Source organism: Coenobita brevimanus, chromosome 52, assembly GCF_032717465.1.
Source record: "Coenobita brevimanus isolate Jiangsu-jjx chromosome 52, ASM3271746v2, whole genome shotgun sequence".
Taxonomy (NCBI): Eukaryota; Metazoa; Arthropoda; class Malacostraca; order Decapoda; family Coenobitidae; genus Coenobita; species Coenobita brevimanus.
Genome location: NC_137005.1, coordinates 12456606 through 12465604, shown reverse-complemented (window position 1 = coordinate 12465604; position 8999 = coordinate 12456606).

Below are 8999 nucleotides of genomic sequence, written 5' to 3'. Positions count from 1 at the left end.
GCACCTGCACTTCTCCGCTGACGAGCACGAAAGGAATCTGCAACAGTCGGTGTCAGCACAGTCGCTTGATGGAAACCAAGAGGACCCTGTGCCACCAGCCCTACCCTGCCAGTGGTGGCAATCCGAGATGCCACCTCGTTTGCTAGTAATAATGCAGTGGTCATTGCTACAGGGAGTGGAAATAGGTGTGATGTCTTACATGCATGTAGTGTGGTGTAGACAGTTGAAGGTAGACGTATCAAGACAGTATACTGGCCTGCTCTCTGTGTTAATGAAAGCACTGAAAATGTTCAGCAAAGGGAGATGGTGAAAATGTTCAGCAAAGGGAGATGGTCAGGAGCAAGTCCTGAGGGCTGGTGATACGGGAGCTCCAGCTCTCTCTGCCACCAGCTTGCCATCCACCTCGGGAATACTGCCCTGTTCGGCTGGTGCTACAATATATATATATATATATATATATATATATATATTTATATATATATATATATATATATATATATATATATATATATATTTTATGCGAGGAAGAAGGAACCAAAGGCCATGAGCCCGCAATAACAGTTCCCTCCAAGAGAAAAACAAAATACAATGGAGAGCCAAATTCAAGATCCGATCATTTTGAGATGCCTGGACACACTGCGTTTGAAAGACTGGAGATCATAGGCAGCAGGAAATACAGACAGAGGGAGACAGTTCCAGATTTGACCTGTTGCATAAATGAAAGACTGGGAGTAACGGTTAACTCTTGCATTAGAGAGATGGACAGAAAAGGGATGAGAGTTTGCTGCCAGACGGGTGCTACGCACCCGTCGTAGAGGTGGAGGAATGCAAGCAGACAGTTCAGAGGAGCAGTGACCATTAAAGTAGCGATAGAAAAGAGATAAAGATGCAACAGTGCGGCGAAGAGACAGAGGTTGAAGGGAGTCAGAAAGAGGAGGAGAGTTAATGAGACGAAAAGCCTTTGACTCCACCCTATTGAGAAGAGCTGTATGTGGGAAGCCTCCCCACACATGAGAGTTGTATTCCACACAGGGGCGGATAAAACCCCTGTATAGAGTCAACAATTGTGCAGGGGTAAAGAAAGAGCGGAGTCGACTTAGCACACCCAATCTCTTGGAAGCAGATTTTACAAGAGATGTAATATGATCTTTCCAAGATATGTCCCGAGTAAATGAAACCCCAAGCATGTTCAGGGATGATGCAGGACTAAGCTGAATATTATTAAACATTAATGGGTATATGGGCTGATAGGTGTAAGAAATGAGTCTTAGATGCATTAAAAAACAACCATATTATTTTTACCTCAGTCAGAGATACGAGCCAAGTCAGACATTAGGTGTGCCATAGCCTCATCCCTTGTTTGTTGAAGTAATTGTTGACATGGCCGTTGCGGGAATCGAATGGAAAGGTGAAGGGTGGAGTCATCAGCGTATAAGTGAATAGGGTTAGATGTACAGCTTAGATCATTCATGAGTAAAAGGAAGAGAGTTGGTGATAGGACAGAGCCCTGAGGAACACCACTGTTGATAGATCTAGGTGAAGAATGATGGCCGTCTACAACAGCAGCTATAGAACGACCAGAAAGGAAGCTAGCGATGAAGGCACAGATAGAAGGATAGAAACCGTAGGAGGGCAGTTTGGAAATTAAAGATTTATGCCAGACTCGATCGAAAGCCTTTGAGATGTCAAGTGCAATGGCAAAGCTTTCGCCAAAGTCCTGAAAGGAGGATGACCAGGAGTCTGAAAGGTAGGTGAGAAGATCGCCAGTGGAGCGTCCCTGACGGAACCCATACTGACGATCAGAAAGAAGGTTGTGATAGGAAAGATGTTTCAAAATTTTTCTATTGAGAATTTACTCGAAAACTTTTGAGATACAGGACGTTAAAGCAATTGGACGATAGTTGGAGGGTTGGGAGTGGTCACCCTTCTTTGGGACTGGCTGAATGAGAGCAAACTTCCAGCAAGAAGGAAAGGTACAAGTTGACAGACAAAGGCGAAAGAGTTTGCCTAGGCAGGGTGTAAGCACAGAAGCACAGTTCTTGAGAACAACAGGAGGGACCCCATCAGGCCCATATGCCTTGTTAGTACTGAGGCCAGTGATGGCAGAAAATACATCAGCTGAAGAAATTTTAATCACAGCCATGAGGAAGTCAGAGGGGGAAAGTGATGGAGGAACAGCACCGGAATGTCTAAGGTGGAATTGGAGGAGAAAGTCTGTGTGAAGAGATCTGCTTTATCACTAGAAGAAATAGCTACAGAACCATCAGAGTAGAAAAGAGGAGGGAAGGATGATGAGGTAAAGTTGTTAGATAGGTTTTTGGCAAGGTGCCAGAAGGAGCAGGAAGAATTCGAGTTGGAGAGTTGAGAGCATTTAGTATGGATGAAATTATTTTTAGCAGAACGAAGAACAGACTTAGCATGATTGCGGGCAGAAACGTAAAGATGATGTGATTCAGGGGTGGTTTGGCTCTGGTACCTTTTGTAGGCCCTCTCCTTGTTGCGGACAGGATTAGAACAAGCGTGATTAAACCAAGGCTTTCTTGCTTTAATCAAAGGATATAAGAAAGGAATGTATGCTTCCATGCCCAAGAGAATAACCTCCGTAATGCGCAAGGCACACTCAGATGGCTCACGGCCATGGAAACAATAATCATTCCAGGGAAAATCAAAGAAGTACTGCATGAGGGCCTCCCAGTCCGCGGCTCCAAAATGCCACAGACGACGTTTCCCTGGAGGGTCCACAGGCCGTACCAGAGTGATAGGACAGGTTAAGGTGATAAGGTTGTGATCGGAGGAGCCCAACGGAGAGAAAAAAATTAACAGAGTAAGCAGGATTAGTTGTGAGGAAGAGGTCAAGTATGTTGGAGCTCTCTCCAAGGCGGTCAGGGATACGGGTAGGGTGCTGCACAATCTGCTCTAGGTCATTAAGGATAGAAAAGATTTAGGCTTGTTCACCAGGTGGATCAGTGAAAGGAGAGGAGAGCCAAAGGTGGTGGTGAACATTGAAATCTCCTAGAATGGAGATTTCAGAGAAAGGAGAAATGGGTAGAATGTGTTCCATCGTAGAAGTAAGATAGTCGAAGAATTTTTGATAGTCAGTAGAATTAGGGGATAAGTAAACAGCACAGATATATTTAGTCAGAGAATGACAGGAAAGCCGAAGCCAGAGTGTAGAGAATTCAGAAGAATTGACTTCAGGAACACGAGAGCAAGATAAGTCGTTGCGTATATATACACAACAGCCACCTTTGGCTTTGAAATGAGTATAGAGAAAGTAGGAGGATACAGAAAAGGGTTTGCTGTCAGTTGCCTCAGACAGCTGAGTCTCAGTTTGAAAAAGGTGAGGTTTAGAGCAGGAGAGGTGGTGCTCAACAGAGCAAAAGTTAGAGGAAAGGCCGCGAATGATGCAGAAATGAAGAAGAAGAGAGTCAGACCGTGGTTCCAGGCACCTCGAGTCATCACCGGGAGAGGGGCGGATGGTGGGGGCATTTATGGTCCCCCCTCTGGGGACTCCGAGGCTTGGTGATGAGACGCCATTTTTGAATTTTGGAAAAGGAAGTGTAGTATGTACTGTGCACGTAGTTTTGTGTAGATAGAGAAATTTGTACTGGAGAGCATGCTGGCCTACTCTCTGTGTAACTGAGACACTGAAAAAGTTCAGCAAATGGGGATGGTCAGGAACTAGTCCTGAGGGCTGATGAAACGGGAGCTCCAGCACTCCCTATCATCAGCTTTCCATCCACCTCGGGAGTATATATATATATATATATATATATATATATATATATATATATATATACTGAAAGTCATGAACAATTTTCTGAAATGAAATATATATATATATATATATATATATATATATATATATATATATATATATATATGATGGTCCAAATTTTTGAAGTTGCAGCTTTTTTTATGAGCCACCCCGCACTTTTGTTCCACTTTCTAAAGAAACCCTCTGTGCAAAATTAGTCTTATACTGTAGTATATATTGGTGACCCAAAGATCCCGAAGTTCACACTCTGTGCCATCTGGGCTGAATACCCTGTTGGCACACCTAGGTCCCCCTTACAGTGTAAGTATTTGCCCCTCGTTGGGGGGATGTCATGGGAACCGATCCCCCACTCATTGTTGTCAAGTTTGAGAGGTCACGGTGCCTTTTGAGTGTCTGGGAATCACTGACAATGAGCCTGTATGACCTGGAACAGAAATTGCCATTTCTCCTCATCTCTGATAATGACAGGGAATGCAAATATTTCAGCAAATTGTTCATGACTTTCAGTAACTTGAGGCATTGCTTGGCATTCCTGTAGTCATCTCGTTCAACTCACGTAGATGGGTCAACATAGAGGAACCCATTGAAGGAGCCAAGGAAAAATGGAAGGCAGTGAGTGGTGCTCATTACGAAATCAGGGAGATTCTTCACTCGAATGACAGCCACAAACAGCTCCAGAATCCTTCTCTTCTCAGGCTCATTGCCCTCCTTGTTCTCCAGAGCTGTGTCCATGGCCTTCTTCGTTTCGAAGTCAAGGGACTCGTCGAAGAATGCCTGGCCATCCAGCTCCTCACAGAAGTACCAGAGATGACGACTGAAGGCCTTTACAGCAGTGGATGAGAAGTCCAAGTCACCATAGTCCAAGATGTCTTGAAGAAATCTGAGGTCGTTTTGAGAAGCAGAAGCACAAGTGGTGCTGTGAACCAGTATGGGCTGTAAATCATGATTGAAAATATGACAAATCACTTGAGTGTGGCAAGCTCTCCCACAGTGAGCTTGAACTGCCTGCAAACGAGGTAAATCTTGACTGAGTAGATGATTTTGGCCACCCAATGGGCAAGGTTGTAGGTGCCAGGCAGCGAAATGTGGAAGCCACGAGGAGGAACTCCAATGAGGATGATCACCATGCACTCAAGCAACTCCCAGTAAACTTCCCGTAGCTGTTGGGTGGTGAGTTGAAGATGACAAACGTGATGACCTCATTGTAATGGTTAGGAAGGTTGGTGGATAGCTTAAAACGATCACCTACAATGAAGTTCCATTCCTGCTTTAACCCACGCTGTCCCGACCGATTTTCAACCACTGACTCCGCCCTATCCCGACCAATTTTAGAAAAAAAATTTTTTTGGTTCAGACCTCCGCTTTTGGTGAGAAACATTGAAAGTTCATAGAGAAATCGCTCACCTGAGGTTTAAAATACTAGAAACAGGTAGCAGTACTCCTTACCTTACTGGGTTTTCTATCAGGCTGGCACCAAAGAAAATGAGTTCTATGGGAGGGTAACTATTCCACACCACTCATAAACTATATTTCTTTATTGATTTGGTACGAATTTATATGTAGTCTATCTATCTATCTATTGCCAGACGCCTCAATCCCGTTTGGGGTGGCCACAAACAAATCGCCTCCAAGTCGCCCTGTCCCCCGCCATTTCACTCCCCTGCTCCCAACTCACACCCCCCTCTCTCATATACCTCTCCACCCCATCTCTCCATCTCATCCTCGGCCTCCCCCTCCCTCTTTCCCCCTCCACCTCACTCACATACACTCTCTTCGTCAGTCTTTCATCCTCCATCCTCTCCACATGGCCAAACCACCTCAGTGTGTTATATGTAGTATGAGAGTATATTGGTTTTCACACAGTAATATAGGCAATATAAGCATTGTTTCACTCACTAACACATTAACATACCTGACCTTTTTTGGCGACATTACCTGATCATCATTTCTGACTGTTTCTTCCTCTAATGCTGCGTAAACTTTGTCCTCCACATTGTCATTGATTGGGGAATCACTCTGGCCCTGAATGTGTTTATTGGCCAGGTCACTGGTAACAGTTAAATTGCCGAGACAATGGCGTGTGTGGGGGGGGAGGTCATGCAGGGTAAGGCATTGTCCATGCCTGGCATCTTGTAGTGGAAGGTGTCCCGTGTATATACACCAAAAATCACTAGCAAAAATTGAAAATTTTGCAAATTATGAACCTTGCAATTGCGTGATGTACTGGTACGTCAATGGGGCTAGCTGTGACAAAACATTGTGATGTACTCATATGTCAATGGGACACCTTAGGTTAAACGCTTGAAGAGAGGGATGTCTGGCCCTAATGTGATGATGCTATGCAGACTGTGAAGACACTGGATGCAGATCTCACTGATGTGCTTCCTGCAGGGGAGTGCAGGGGAATGCAGGCCCCACAGCAATTCTGATGTCGCTAGCAGTTCTATTGAAGGTCATGTTTGCATCCAAATCCACCAGGTCCGATTCTTGCAGGATAGCAAAGATCAGTTCCATCATGGCAGTTCCTGTTCCTGACTGCGGTTTGGGGATGTTCAACAGCTTCACAATTCCCTCTCCAGACACCAGAATGGGTAATTATTCGAACATTTTTGGCCAGGTTCATCAGCAACCAGCCCACTGTCCCAGCGAATAGTGAGGGGAACACCAGGCTTGATGGATGAGTGCAGAGCTACTTCCTGTCTGCCACTGGCCTTGGTTTGCTCCCCATGGAGACTCGGCCAGTTCAAAGACGTAATTGAAGGATCCTTGCCATACACAGATGCTTCAGCAGCTGAGATGTGGACAGCATTGTGGTTGCTGGACTTCATGTGGTCCAGAGCATTAGGCAACTCCATAGAGACGACAGGTGCATGAGATTAGGATCGTTGTCATTTGGGTGAGAATGTGGTAGTTAACGTGGATGGTCCAGGAACACTGTTTTTGTTTTCTTTGCCTTCTTCAGAGGCTTCCAACTCAACGGAAGCTTCCAACCCTGCCAGCTGCTGCTGCTCTCGTAGTTCCCGAACTTGAAAAGCCTCCATTCTCCCTCAAGCATTTTCACTTCAGCATTGGACAATTTCCAGTCAACACCGAGAATGATGCATTGGCGACCTTCCTCTTGTTAAGCTTTCAGAAACGTCTTGTCCTCTTCATTCGTCAGCGGCCTCATGGCATCCATGTGCGCCAAGTCGAAGAGGTTCTTCAGCTTTAGTCTGAAGTCAGCTCATTTCCCTTCTTCCACCTCAGTCTTCCTGTCCTTCCTATTGCTCAGGGAACGCCATTCCTCGATCTTTTTGGATCCTCTGCATGTTCAGTGTCACTGATGGAAGTCTGGTGCAGTACCAGAATCCAATGACCTCAAAGTCCACGACCATTGCAGCATCCTGTAGGATCCTCTTTTCCTTCTGCAGAAAATGGAACAGCTGCTGGAGGTCATCACCATTAGCTGGCAACTTGCCACCTATAAGCTGGGTGGGGGCTATCCATCCAAACAGATCTCGGTCTTCTACATGGTTTCCTTATCTACCTTCCATTTGTCGTGGTTGCCATCCTCCTAGAAAGAAAGCTGTTTGTCAGCTGTAGCTATCGCAATCAAACCTTGAGGTTAACTCACCACCTGGAAAGATTTCCCATATGAAAGATCATGTTATTTACCTTCGTAATCCACAAAGCAACTGTTTGCTATGCTAGTAAAATGGGAAATGACACATTACTGAGAGCCCAGTTCCCTCCCCCATCACCCTACCACTACCAGTCCGGACGCCACTGTGTCTTCTCTCTTCCTTCCCTGTCACTTTCAAATTTCCCACCATGACCACTCCCTCTAGCAGATCGATGAGAGGCTCCCAGGAATATGGTCCCATTCTCCTAAATAGGGAGTAACTTCAGAGCCGTTGGGACACCAGAATTTTTTTAGCTATCTATCTATCTATCTATAGCCCGATGCCCTAATCCCGCAAAGGGTGGCCGCAGACAAAACGCCTCCAAGTCACTCTGTCACCCACCATTTGACTACCCTCCCCCCAACTCCCCCCCCCTCCCTCATATACCTCTCAACTCCATCCCTCCACCTCATCTTCGGTCTAGCCCTCCCTCTCCTTCCCTCCACCTCACCTACATACACCCTCTTAGTCAGTCTTTCATTCTCCATTCTCTCCACATGTCCAAACCACCTCAGTATTTCTCCTAATCTTCTCAACCACATCCACATCTACCCCACAACGTTCCTTCACTTCTTCATTCGTCAACCTGTCCCTCCACGTCACTCAACATGCTCCTCTCATGTAACTCATTTCCACTGCTCTCACTCTTGACTTGTTCCCCTCTTGCAAGGTCCACGCCTCGCTTCCATACGTCAGGGTAGGGATCACAATGCCATCATGCAGTGACTTCTTAACTTCCATACTCACCTCCCTATTTCTCATCACTGCTTTCAGTGTACCAACAACCTTCCTTCCCTGCTGTACCCTTTCACGTACTTCATACCCCAAAGTTCCATCCTTACTCATCACACTACCCAAGTACTTGAATGCACTCACATTCTCCATATCCACACCATCCAACCTCACTGCACACTCTGTGACTTCATTCCTCTCAAACACCATAACTTTACTTTTGTTTACATTAACTTTCAGCTTCCTCCTCCTACACACTGTCCCAAATTCATTCACCAAATCTTGCAACTCCCATTCATCTTCACTCAACAATACTGTATCATCAGCAAACAGCAACACCGGAAGCTTCCAAATCTCACCCTCATTCATTAGGGCCACCCCCACATCCACTGCCCTACCTTGCACCTCCTTTACGACCCCATCCATATATATATTAAACAGCCATGGAGACATCACACACCCCTGTTTCAGTCCCACATTGAGATCAAAGAACTCACTCAGCTCACCATCCACTTGCACCGTAGCCCTAGCTCCCTCGTACATACTCTTCACAGCACTCAACAATTTCCCCTCCACTCCATATATTCTTAATACCTTCCACATACCTTGCCTATCTATTCTGTCATAAGCTTTCTCCAAGTCCATGAAGGCAGCATACACTTTCCTTCCCTTCTCTAGATACTTCTCCACTAAACATCTTAGAACAAATATCTGATCTACACACCCTTTTCCCTTCCTAAATCCCCCTTGTTCTTCTCCAACTAGCTCCTCTGTCATATGCCTAACCCTATCAATGAGTATTCTACCATATATTTTACCAGTCACAC